General features: G+C 50.0%; 1 protein-coding gene across 1 annotated transcript in view; it reads right to left on the bottom strand.

Annotated features, from left to right (window-relative positions):
* FAIM2 (Fas apoptotic inhibitory molecule 2) overlaps positions 1–13,072 on the bottom strand; it is a 342,143-nt gene that overhangs the window by 21,527 nt on the left and 307,544 nt on the right. The window lies entirely within an intron of this gene.

Genomic DNA, 13,072 nt, shown 5'->3' on the forward strand with positions numbered 1-13,072 from the left:
CAAACAAGCATATACAGCTACGATAAATGTCCCATTCCTCACAGCAGTGATCATGGGACACTGCTGGAGGAGGAGAATAGACAGGCCCCACATTTCCTTTTAATAGGACCAGCCTTTTTGGGATGCCTGATGACCAGGTCTATGGCAGGTATAGTTATCCACCTCATATCATCCTAGACCTGGCCACTGATTGGGAGGATGAACTCACATCACCCACCCTGTGCTCCCAAGCATTGAGCCCCTTGGAGAAGGTGCTCAATGTACTGCATTTTTAGGCCACTGGTTCTTTTCAGCGGACAACTGCCATAGTGGGGGACATCTCACAGCCCACGCAGTCATGTTGCCTACACCAGGTGTTGGCAATCATCACTGCACGCCCCTCAGTCTGCAGGCACATATACATGATGCCCAGAACACCAGCAGAAAGGCAGACCATGGTCCTGGACTTCTACTGGGTGGCACAGTTCCCCAAAGTGATTGGTTCCATAGATTGCACCCATGTGGCCCTACGTCCACCTAGGGCCACTGAAAACATCTACCGCAACCGCAAGCACTGGCATTCCATGAACGTGTAGGTTGTATGCGATGCCAAGGCAATCATCACTTTTGTCTATGCAAACTATCCAGGGTCCACCCATGACAGTTTCATATACTGAATGTCCGCCCTGAGCCGGGCCCTGGAAGCTGGGAAGCATGGCGACACATGGCTCATAGCTGAGTCCAAATGACTGTGCACATGCATGCATGTCAGATACAGACAAACACACAAACCCAACTAATGACAACCATCATCACCTCCCCAGGGGACAGTGCCTACCCTCTGAGCACCCACATGATGACGCCAATACGGAACCCCACCCCAGGTAAGATACAATGCAGCCCATATTGCAACCAGTGCCATAGTGGAGCGCACATTCAGAGTGCTCAAGTCACGCTTACGTCCCTTGACCGCTCTGGCAGCCAGCTACTATATGCACCCCCAGTAGTGTACAGCATTATTGTGGCAGCATGTGCCCTGCACAATGACGCAACACAGTGGGCCTACTCATGGGTGCTGCTCATGGGAGGGGAAAGGGTACGTGGCGAGGCAGCCCGGACCCAGCTTGTGGCCACATTTTTTACCTAAACTCCCACCCCTGCGGAGTGCACACAGGCCTGGTACATACCAGGTGACAATCAATGATGACAAAGAGACAGTCAACTGTCACAACCTTACCACCCTGAGAATGTTTTCACGGAAGTTCTACATTGTGTGCATCCCGAGCTACTTAAACATAACCAATCTGGTGTGAACAAAAGGAACACATCCCACCAACCCCCTGAAAACAGGCCATGTAAATCACTGGTATGTCACCCAAACCCTCCCAACACCCATGACCCCTGTCCTCCATGCCATGCCATGGCATGCAACAGCTTAACAGCCAACCAAATGCACAACACATGACAGTATTGTCATTAAGTGCAACGTGAGAAATGTAAACAGGCATGAGACATTCACACCTGACATGGAACCTGATAAACTCACTTGGAAAAAATCTCCCACACATACAAAGGGGGTCATTATGAGTATGGGGGTACGCCATAGACGGTACCAGTACGTCACTGGCACGGTCCATACCATACCACCATATTACGAGTAACACTGGAGGGTGGCGGGCTGTGTGGTGGTCACCACAGTTGCACCTGCAGCTACCACTACCGGTGGGCCCGTGTCAGCACATGTTACTCACTGTTGGGTTGCAAGGGTGCCAGGGTCGGATGCAACAGCAGCATCACCTGGAGCCGCAGGGGATGGTGGCATGGCTGCACCAGCATGTACCTGGACATCCTGCCCCTGTAGTGCACCCCAGCCTCTTCCCGCTCAACAGCCACCCTCGCCACCCTGGACTCCACGCAGTCCCTGGTCACTCCGGCCACATGCCCAATCACTCCCAACACTGGCAGGACGCCCAGCTGAGACCCCCTTAACCTTTGGTGGCCTCCCAACCATGGCACGAATGTATTAATGCCAATGGGAGCCGCATTGAACAATTGTCCTGGTCCATTGGGGTGAAGGGGGCAGGGTATGTGATGGTAGACGCACCCCTGTGCTCCTGCAAGGCTGCCTGTGGACCCTGGGGATAAATGACGGTCACGCAACCCTCAGGCACCCCAAAAATACAAGAAAAACACATACGCAACCCCTGTAGACTAGGTGCATGTAAAACAACCACACGCAGTACGCAGTGGCACCCAGAAATACAAATAAGCGTACGCAATTACACGCGGGCTACTATGAACTCAATAAATGGGGTATGCAACAAACAGCAGTGGGAAAAATAGCGTGCAATAGTGTGCGTGACTCACCGTTTGTCTTGCGTGGAAAAGAAATACGTGTAGGCACTATAACCGCTGTGAAGTAATCGTGTGTGAACCCCAAAGTAGGAAAAACACACGCGTCGGTCTCCACTGAAGCATGTACAGCGCGCTGCAGACCCGTATGGACCATTAACATGTGCAGAAGGAAACGCCCGCGCACATTACGTCACGTACGTGCTTACGCACTAAGGCCCTTTCCTCGAATTACACGCTGACGTGCTGTTTTTTCATGTGCCAATTCATTCTGCATCAAGCTGGCCACGCGACAACACACGGCAGACCACACTACTGCCCAGAAGGCCATTTTCCTGCCCCCCAGATCCCTGGGGAGCCTCCTACAAGCCATTTGCTGCTGTCTGCCTGCCAGCCTGCTGCCAACAGTGCCCTGCCATTTGGTGCTTGCACATCAGCCATCTGCAGGTATCCAGTTGCTGTGACCATCCCTGCTGGAACAGAAGATTCCCAACTGGTATTCCATCACTTCAAAGCCCAGCCTCAGGACCCAGTTACCCACCCACACCTGCCTCAGGGGTTGCCATGTCCAACGCAAGACGATTCAGCACCAGTGGCAACCGCCCAGCAGAGAGGCAGAGGGCTGCCAGCTTCAGTGCAAATGAAGTTGGCATCCTGGTGGAGCAAGTCCTGGGGCATTATGATGCCCTCTTCACACCATCGCGCGCTGACAAGGAAGGACGGAAGAGGATCTGGAAGGACATAGTGGGTGCCATCAACGTGGAGGGGTGGCACCCCACGACATCAAACACGTCCAGAAGTGCTGGGAGGACTACAAGTCCAGGACCCTCAAGAAGGCCCAGTGCCTCTTGGACGCAGCGGATGCAGTGGGGCGCTGGGTCCACCTTACCACCCAGCAGATGAGGGTCTTGGAGCACATTCGCCCAGTGCTTCACCAACAGATCCTCAGGATACAAGCCCGTCTGGAGTTTAGCGGTAAGTGCCCATGCATTCCCGTTGAAAACAGTGCATGTTGCAGAGTGGTGGTAGTTAGCTACTTGGCTGTATGTGTGACATGGGTCATGTATGGATGTGTGTGTGCAGGGACATGATGGTGCTGCATGTGAGTCCAGTCAGGCGTGACCCACATGGATGGTGTATGTGTTACAATGCATCATGCGCAGCAGCATGCGGAATGCACACATGTATGCATGTCTGTGTCTGTACTTGGACATGTTTGGGGTGTGAGAGATGGATGCTGCTCTCATGGACATGCATGGTGTACATGTCTGTGTGTCTGAGTAGTGTGTGAGTGACTGGTAAATGATATGGATGCATGACACATGTCAGTGACGATGTGTTGATTCACTGATACAGCCTAGTCATCCTTGTATCCACTGTGCCTTGGGGTGTAAGGGGCCAGATGCATGACCCTGCGGTGATGTGTGTGCATGTGATCAGCATGTCCCATGATGCAAGTGTGTTTCAGCCCAACAATGGATGGTTCTACGGTGCTTGGACATGGATGCAAATGTTTGTTGCATGTGCCATGCCTGTCCCTGCATGTGTGTTGCCTGCACTGACCTGTGTGTTGTGGAGGGACATGATGGAAGTGACGTTTGACAGTGCCACTCATGTGCTATTGCTTTGTGTCTAGGGGACTATTGTACAGTGCCCTGATGCTTGTGTTCAATGTCTCCCTTTACACAGCAGCGAGTGAAGAAGAGGCCGGAGACGGCGCTGTGGAGGAAAGTGGCAGGAATGCTTCCACCGGCCGATGATGCAAGGCCCAGTCACTCTCCCAGGAAATTCCATCATCCGGGAGTGAGGGGACTGGTGCCGCGTCCGCCACTACGGCTGCAGCGGAATGGGCGGGTGAGCCCCCACAGGGGCTGGCGATGGCAGAAGACGGTGCAGAGCCATCCAGGTTGGTGGTGTGTACGGAGGAGAAGGAGGAGGCCACTTCAGAGCTGCACATGGGGCCTGGTGGGGGTGGTACCACTGGTGCAAGTGGTGCAGTCCAGGGCAGGAGGCAGCACAGATCGCCATGGAGGGGCCTGTGCATGTCACTGTCCCTGACACTGTGACTGCATCACCATGCACCAACAGGGATGCCCCATCCCAGGCCCGTCCGCAGGTAGGGGGGAGGTCCACGACATCTGGCACTTCTCTACCTGCGGACGTGGGGACCCGTGACAGGATTGAGTCCGTCCTAATTGGTGTCGCGTTGCGCACAGGTGTAATTTATGATGACGTGTGTGCTGCCTGGGGGGACCACGCACTTCATCACAAAGAGATGTGTGCCAACGGGGCCCAGTTGGGAGGGCTCATGGTTGGGGGTTTCCTCCATGTGTCGCTCTGTCTTGTGGCCCTCTCCTCCTATGTGCACACTATACGCCAGTCGTTCTCCATGCCGTCTTCCAGCCCAGATGACACCAGGGCCCCCTGTGGACTTGCCCCAATCAACGCAGCCAGGCTGGTGGAGATCCCATCCCTGCCACAGTCGGGAATCGGAGCTCCAGCACAGGTGGTCACCCCAGCAACTGGACCCCTGGCAACGGACGATGTGGAGGCACATACAAGCAGAGCACCTGCACGATGGCCCAGGGTGTTGCCATCTACCCGGAGGCAGTCGTGGTGGTGGCGGCAGGCAACAGAAAGGCGGCAGCAGGCTCGGCATAGGAGGCATGTGGCCTTGGGGCCCTCTACATCATCGGGGCAGGCATCGGCCGACGGGCAGGAGGACCCAGGATTGGGAGTGTCTTCCATGTGGCAGCGGTTGGGCCAGCGAATAGATGCAGAGCGGTGGCGGGCAGAGAGGGCACGGCTCTCAATGGTCAGGGCGTAGAACTCCATGCACAGGGCTTTGAGGCGGGCTCGAGGCCAGGAACCTCCAGAACATCAACGTGGAGTTCGATGATGCCCTGGTCAGGGACATCAAAAGTGAGCCATCGGAATAGCCCGCTGCCTTTGTATATAGTTATTTAGGTTTAGGTTTAATTTGGTTTTTATTATGATTTGGAGTTCACAGACTTTGCTCCACTTTTTGTATATAGTTGTATTTTAGGTAGGTTTCCTTTTGTTTTGGGATAATGGACCCTTCAGAATTTCATTTTCAATATTACGGACATGTACATACTTTATTTTTTTAGAATCACATGGAGTAATATTTTTTTATGCTTTTCATCTTGGGATTTATTTCTATGTACTTTGGGGATGGACCACTTTTCATTATTTCTTTATTTGCATGTGATTTTCATTTTGACATTTGTTTTTATTTTTAATACATTTCATTATTCTTCATTCTTGGTGTGGTCTACTATGATTTGTTTTGTGCATGTCTCCATGAGCATTGGCTCAGTCATGTGTTGCCACTGTGTGGCTCTGTAGGACATTTGTTGATGGGCATGCTGGTTCTTTTCAGACTATCATGGAAAGGGTAATTTAGTAGGGAGTGGGTGCAGTGGATCATTGGGTGTTTGTACTGGGGGTGGGGGTGAGATTTAGGTTGGCATTAGGACCATGGGTCTGTATAGTTATGATGTGGTGTTTGGGGGGACATGAGTCGGGGCCTGCTGGCAGGTGCCTCTCATTGGGGGTGGGTGGGGGGGACATGAGTGGGCCTCCTGACAGGTGCCCGTCAATGGGGCGTGTGTGGGGGTAACATGAGTCAGGGCCTGCTGGCAGGTGCCCGTCAGTTGGGTGTGCATGGGGGGGACATGAGTCGGGGCCTGCTGGCAGGTGCCCCTCAATGGTTACATGAGTCGGGGCCTGCTGGCAGGTGCCCGTCTATGGGGGTGGGTGGGGTTGACATGAGTCGGGGCCTGCTGGCAGGTGCCCGTCATTGGGGGGCGGGTGGTGTTGACATGAGTCGGGGCCTACTGGCAGGTGCCCGTCATTGGGGGGCGGGTGGGGGGACATGAGTCGGGGCCTGCTGGCAGGTGCCTGTCAATTGGGGGGACATGAGTCGGGGCCTGCTGGTAGGTGCCTGTCAATGGGGGGTGGGGACATACGTCGGGGCCTGCTGGCAGGTGCCTGTCAAGAGGCGTGGGTGGGGGGGACATGAGTCGGGGCTTGCTGGCAGGTGCCCATCAATGGGGGGTCAGTTGGGGGGACATGAGTCCGGGCCTGCTGGCAGGTGCCCGTCAATGGGGGGTCGGTGGGGGGGACATGAGTCGGGGCTCTCAAGTGCATGGTGCCATGTGGCCTGCCTGCGGGGCATGGGAGGGTGGATAGGCTGCCTGCGGGGTATGGTCAGAGTGGATGTGCTGCCTGCGGGGCATGGTCAGGGTGGATGGGCTGCTTGTGGGGCATGGGGTGGGTAGATGGGCTGCCTGTGGGGCATAGTCAAAGTGGATGGGCTGCCTGCGGGGCATGGTCAGGGTGGATGGGCTGCCTGTGGGGCATGGGGAGGGTGGATGGGCTGCCTGCGGGACATGGGAAGGGTGGATGGGCTGCCTGCAGGGCATGGGGAGTGGTGTAGGGTGGACCCCTGTGGTGTGGTCTGGCTGCAGGGGGTGCATGAGGCTTCTCACCACACTGCTGCATGAATCTGGGGGTACGGGAGTGAGAATCACACGCGATTGGGCTGGCGAACGGGGTACGCGTAATCCGCGTAATCCGAGGGGTGTGCAGGGAGTTTTACATGCAATTTCGGTGGCGCGAGCGGAGTACATGTAATCTAAGGGGTACGCAGGGAGTTTTAAACGCGATTTCACTGGCGCGAGTGGGGTACGCGTAATCTGAGGGGTGCGCAGGGAGTTTTACACACGATTTTGCTGCCGCGAGTGGGGTACGCGTAATCTGAGGGGTGACAGGGAGTTTTGGATGCAATTTCGCTGGCAACAGCGGGGTACGCATAATCCGAGGGGTGTGCAGGGAGTTTTACATGTGATTTCGCTGCCGCAAGAGGGCTGTTTGGCATTCTTAGCACGTTTTCATGGTTGGGGGGCTGTATGCTGGTCCACTGGCCTTTGTGCCATCTAGGGGATTTGTGCAATGTTTTTGGCGCATGGGCCAGGGTTGGGGGCGTAACTGGCACTGCTGCAGGGTCGCTGCACCACTCTGCGCCACGGCTGGTTATGGATGTAAGTATCCATGAATGCACTGTGTGTGAAAATGGGTTTTGGCACACACGGCTAGCGGACGCTGGCACACACTCCCTCTCTGCGCTGCCCGCTGTGGGATGTGTTTACCCATGCATCCAAGCCCTGCTACAAATGGCAATGCTGATTGCCAAAAGCAACCAAGAGCTGTTGGGAATTCATTTTCTTAATGTCAAGAATTTGCTAAAATCATTGGCACAAGACCACTCAAAGATTCAACCTTCTTGTGGGGGGTTCCACATCACCACTCTACTGTAAGGATGCCCATCAAAACAATAGCAAAATTCTCCTGTTAAATTCAAGACAACTCCCAAAAATGGGTGCAGTACCGGCTTTGGACACAAGCTGGCGCTAGCGGTCTAAACTCTGAGAGGAGTGAAGCCTGGCTTAAAGAGAGTGAATTCTGCCCGGCAACAACCCCCGACAGGAGTTGAAACTTGATCAAACTGCATTTCCAGCACTGGCTGCCTCCTTCTTCCCTACCAAAAGGAGATGACACCTCTCTGATTAGATTAGAGGAGGGGCACCTGCAGAGGGCAGAGACACAGAACAATGCACTGTCCTGGGCTCAGGCAAATGTTATATTGGGGGGGTCGTAAAATAGCTTCCTCTTGGGAGAAGTGGGAGGAGAAGTGCCTCTGGGAGCCACCTGAGCGGGAGACGGGGACAGACAGAAGCTTCCCCATGTGCTTTGGAACCTAAACCACACCCATCTGGGCCAGAGCATCATTTTGAAAAAAAGATGGATAATTCATAGTACGGACTTGTCAGAATTATATAAGTAATATCATTATTCTTGTGATTTTTCTGTGCACGTTTTAAGAGGTGTTAGGACCCTGTGGTGTATTCTGGGGTTTGCTAGCAGAAAATAGGGTCTTACTCCAAATGTCTGCATGTTAAAAATCTGACACTTCATCAATTAATGTCCATACTCCTTGCGCACATTTGTGTAATTTTTGGTAAATGTCCAATATTGGTAAACCGACCAAAAAGCGCAAAATGTTGTCATTTCTGAATCCCAGCTCGCAGGAACATGGGGCTTGAACAGAGACCTGTCTTAATTCATCTGTAATATGTACATGTGATGTCAACCACTTGTATATCTGGGAAATATGTATTTGAATCAAATATAGATCTGTGGGCAAATTGACCATGGGAGGATCCTCTGACCCATAAAGAGACCTCATCATGATGACAATCCATTTCCTTCCCCCAATCATGGGAAAGGGGAGAATTGGGCCAATGACAAGTAGAGAGGGGCAGGCTCAGTTATGCCACGCACACACCCATTTCCAAAACACATAAAAAGAGACTGCTGGAACAGGTAGAGACATTCATTTTCCATTTCTGCGGAGCATTTTGACGGCCGACATCCCATCCAGACAGAGACCAGAACCAGAGACCCATAGAGTACAGAACTTTGAACCTAGAAGTCCCACTGCAAGCAAAAGTATTCTCAGCAGGCCTTCAGAATCCAGCAAACCTAACCAAACTATTCAACAGCCGGGCAAGCTGTTTGAATTCTTTGCCAAGAACTTTTGCCGGAACCGCAGACCAGACCCAGACCGCTGTGAGCAGAACCGGTGCCTGATTGACCCGCCGAGCAGAGAGAACCGCCGCTGGACGTGTTGACCAGATCCGTGACGAGGCCTATTTCAAATTTATATTGGGAGTACCTAGCAGAACTGTGCAGAACCAATCTCTTAGTTAAAATAATCTAATTCAAACTATTTTAGCCTATTAGAACTGCCTCCTAGAATCGTGTCATTCTGTCATCTTTAAAACTGAGAACTGTCATCTGTCATTCTGAGCTTTAAAATTTCAAATCCGAAAAACTACCTTTATTAAATCGGCCGTATCTCCGGAACCGTTTGTGCTAGGAGCGAGTTTCAACTGTCATCTTCTAAGCTTTCCAACGAGCCTAGAACCGACTTCCTACTCCTTATAGTGCCTCCGTAATCGCGCTCGACGCACGCGACTAAATTTGCCGCGATTTGACATTTTGCTCAATTTCAGCCACGTGTAAAAATATTTGTCCTTGCTTTGCTTGCTGAAATTCGTGTGCAACCTGACAATCATTCATAGAGCATTGCTAAAATGATCCTGAACTGATTCAAAGTATCTATCAACTACCCTGAACCCCCTATAGAGAATTAAAAGCCTTTTAGAGTATTTTTCACTTAATTGCAACCACATCAAAGTATCTTGCCTGTGTTTTAAAATCATACCTGTTTTTCTCTAAGCTTGCTAGGGGGGAACTGCATTTCATAGTGCATTTTTGTTGGGATTCTTGAAGACTCTGTGCTCGCCTTCCATTTCTTACATTGCATAAGGGGGGGGGGTGAATTGCCAGAGAAAAAGTGATTATCTTATCTTTTGCTAAAATCATATCAAGTTATTTCTGTACTGCATTTTATTCCTCATTGCGTTTCCCTTGAAACCATAAAAGTATTTTTGCTACCTTATCCATCCTATACTAACTCCTCATTGATTGTAAAGAAGTGTGCTAGTGCCAGATAACCCATTGTTGATCAACATTATATCCATAAGTGTGATATCAATTATTAATTTATTATAAAAGTGTGATATATATCTTGTTAATTTTTCAAATAAACTTTTTAATTTGCAAAACAAACCTACTTCTTGGCTCAGTGGGGTCAGGGGGATTCTAAGAGGGGGGTGTTATACAAGGGTTGTCATCCAGAGTACTGAACTGGACATAAAAATACATCAATAAGGGTTTTCCTCAGCATCCCAGGCTAGGCATTGACTTAGCTGTAGTGTTGATTGAATATCGCTTACACTGCGCGCGCTGCTTTTGCGCTAAATTCTATGAATTACCCCCTAAATTGCCTTTAATAAACATTTTTGATTTCTGATTTAATTGATTCATTTTAAGTAGGGATATAGGCTAGAAAATTATAGAACTGCTTTCATTATTTATTGTCTACTCTCCCTTTGATGCTCAGGGACAGGTATCTGCTTTTCTCTACTTCTATACCTACCGCAACCCCTAGTGGGAGGGTCCAGCACACTCCATTTGGGGTGGAGGAACGGCTCTGGTTGTAGAGGTGATACAAAATATGTTACACTGAGTGGGAGAGATAGAAAGAGGGAGAGAGAGGTAGAGGGAAAGGTAGAGTGAAAGGTGGATAAAGAGAAAGGGAGGGACATAGCAGGTGGGAGAGACAATGAGAAAGGGAGGGGGATAGTGAATGAGAAGACCATGCCATACTGACGTGGGTGTACCTGACCTCTCTGACAGGCAGAGAACAGAGCTTACAAGACCACACTAAGAGGGTAAGGGGCAGAGGGCGATAGAGACAGAATGCATTGACACAGAGAAAGCAAAAAACACACTGCATAGACAAAGACAGTGAGAAGGTACCTGGGCACAGTGACAGAGAGAGCACAGCTTACAATGCAAATCTTCTCTAGAGAGAAAGATAGAAATAGACAGAGGACGACAGAGAGAGAAAGATGGTACAGAGAAAGTGAGAGATAGAGTGGGAGCGAGATAGTGCTGGATCGGCCCATGGCAGGCTGTGTACAGCTAATGTGTTTTATGCCCATGTTGCTGCATCAGGGCAAGCTCAGTAAGTACCCCCACCCCTGAGTAATGAAGCAGGCTACTGCCTCCCCTTTTGCTGCATCTGATTAAACCCTGCATGTAGCCCATCACAGAATAAAGAAGCTGGCTACTGCCTCCCCTCCTTCTACATCTGATTAAACCCTGCATGTTGAGCTCGCGCGAGTAAAGGGTGCTGAAAACTTTTGTTGTTTGGCTATACTGGATGTATTGAGCGTGATGCTCCTAAATGCTCCTAAACGCTGCTGCAAAGACCCCCAGAACCTGCAGAGAACCGCCACTGAATCGAGTGTCCAGTAAGCCCCGCCCACCAGAAAAATGGTCTTCAAAAGCTCACCCCAGCCGCCCTTGTGGCGTTGTGCCTGCGAGAGTAGAGGACACTGAAAACTTCTGCTGTTTGGCTGTTTGCTGGGCGTTCAGCGCTCGCAAGTATTAAAAACCATCAATCATCAATCATCTCAAATAATTTACAGAGCAAGGCTTTCTTAGCAAACTTGAAAGAAACGGAAGACTCGCTATCGAAAGACCCAGATCGGGTGAAGAAAAAGATGTTTACATATGATATGGATTGAGACACATGAGGATATCCAAATATCATGGATATAAAGATTTCTGGGCTAATCCTCATAAACTAATTAGATTGCCAAAACACCTGACTCACTTTCCAAACTGGTTAATGAGAACTACCTATTTACGATTTTGTCTGAATCTCCTGCCATGTAGAGACAACCACTATAGAAGAAGAGATAAAAATGAACCCAAGCACTGTAGACTGTGTAAAGATCTAAACGTAATAGAATCTCTGAAACATCTAACACTGGAATGTCCGCCGCTCACAAATGAAAGACATATATATCTGGGAGAAATCTGGAAAGACTACCGATTGAGAGAGATAGATATTTGGTGGAAAACTTTTCTTGAAGTGGTGAAAATGCAAATCAACTAAGAAGTGACAAAATTCATATTGTTGATATTTAAGCAAATTGAAAATCTGCCTACGGAAGACATACGGGCACAATGAACTGCAGAGCCCTAAAAAGGAAGGAAGCGGCGCAAAAAGATCGAGGCCAAAGAATAACACGGAATCGACCCAGACTATTTATGTGCTCTCTTAGAAGATTTATCACAAAAGAGATCGGTTGACAACTAATGTATCGAACCCGACTTTGTGAATGGTTTTATTAATCTATTGTTTCTTTTTTCTGCTTTTCCTTTTTTCTCTTCTTCCTTTTTTCTTTTTTTCTCTTCTTCTTTCCTCATCTTTCCCTTATTCAAACTCTATGAAATGAGAGATATATAACAACACAATAGCCAAAAGTTTTCATTTTTGTAAACCGAAGTGCTAAATAATAAATAAATAAATAAACAATAAACCCTGCATTTAGCCCACACCAGAATAAAGAAGCTGACTACTGCCTTTCCTCCTGCTGCATCTGATTAAGCCCTGCATGTAGCCCACCAAGGAATAAAGAATCTGGCTACTGCCTTCCCTTCTGCTGCATATGACTAAGGCCTGCATGTAGCCCATCACAGAATAAAGAAGCTGGCTACTACTCCCCTCCTTCTACATCTGAATAAGCACTGCATGTACCCCTCCCCAGAATAAAGAAGCTGGCTACTGCCTCTCCTCCTTGTACATCTAATTAAACCCTGCATGTAGCCCGCCCAGAATAAAGAGGCTAACTACTACCTGTCCTCCTGCTGCATCCAATTAAGCCCTGCATGTAGCCCACCTAGGAATAAAGAAGCTGGCTACTGCCTCACCTTCTGCTGCATCCGAGTAAGGCCTGCATGTAGCCCGCCCCAGAATAAAGAACCTAGCTACTGCCTCTCCTCCTTCTACATCTGATTAAGCCATGCATAGCCCGCCCCAGAATAAAGAAGCTGACTGCTGCCTGTCTTCCTGCTGTATCTGATTAAGTCTTGCATGTAGCCCGCACAGAATAAATAAGCTAACTACTGCCTGTCCTCCTGCTGCATCTGATTAAGCCCTGCATGTAGCCCATCCAGGAATAAAGAAGCTGGCCACTGCCTCCCCTTCTGCTGCATCTGATTAATCCCTGCATGT

This window comes from Ambystoma mexicanum, chromosome 3q (genome assembly GCF_040938575.1).
Source record: "Ambystoma mexicanum isolate Mex_15411 chromosome 3q, UKY_AmexF1_1, whole genome shotgun sequence".
Classification (NCBI taxonomy): Eukaryota; Metazoa; Chordata; class Amphibia; order Caudata; family Ambystomatidae; genus Ambystoma; species Ambystoma mexicanum.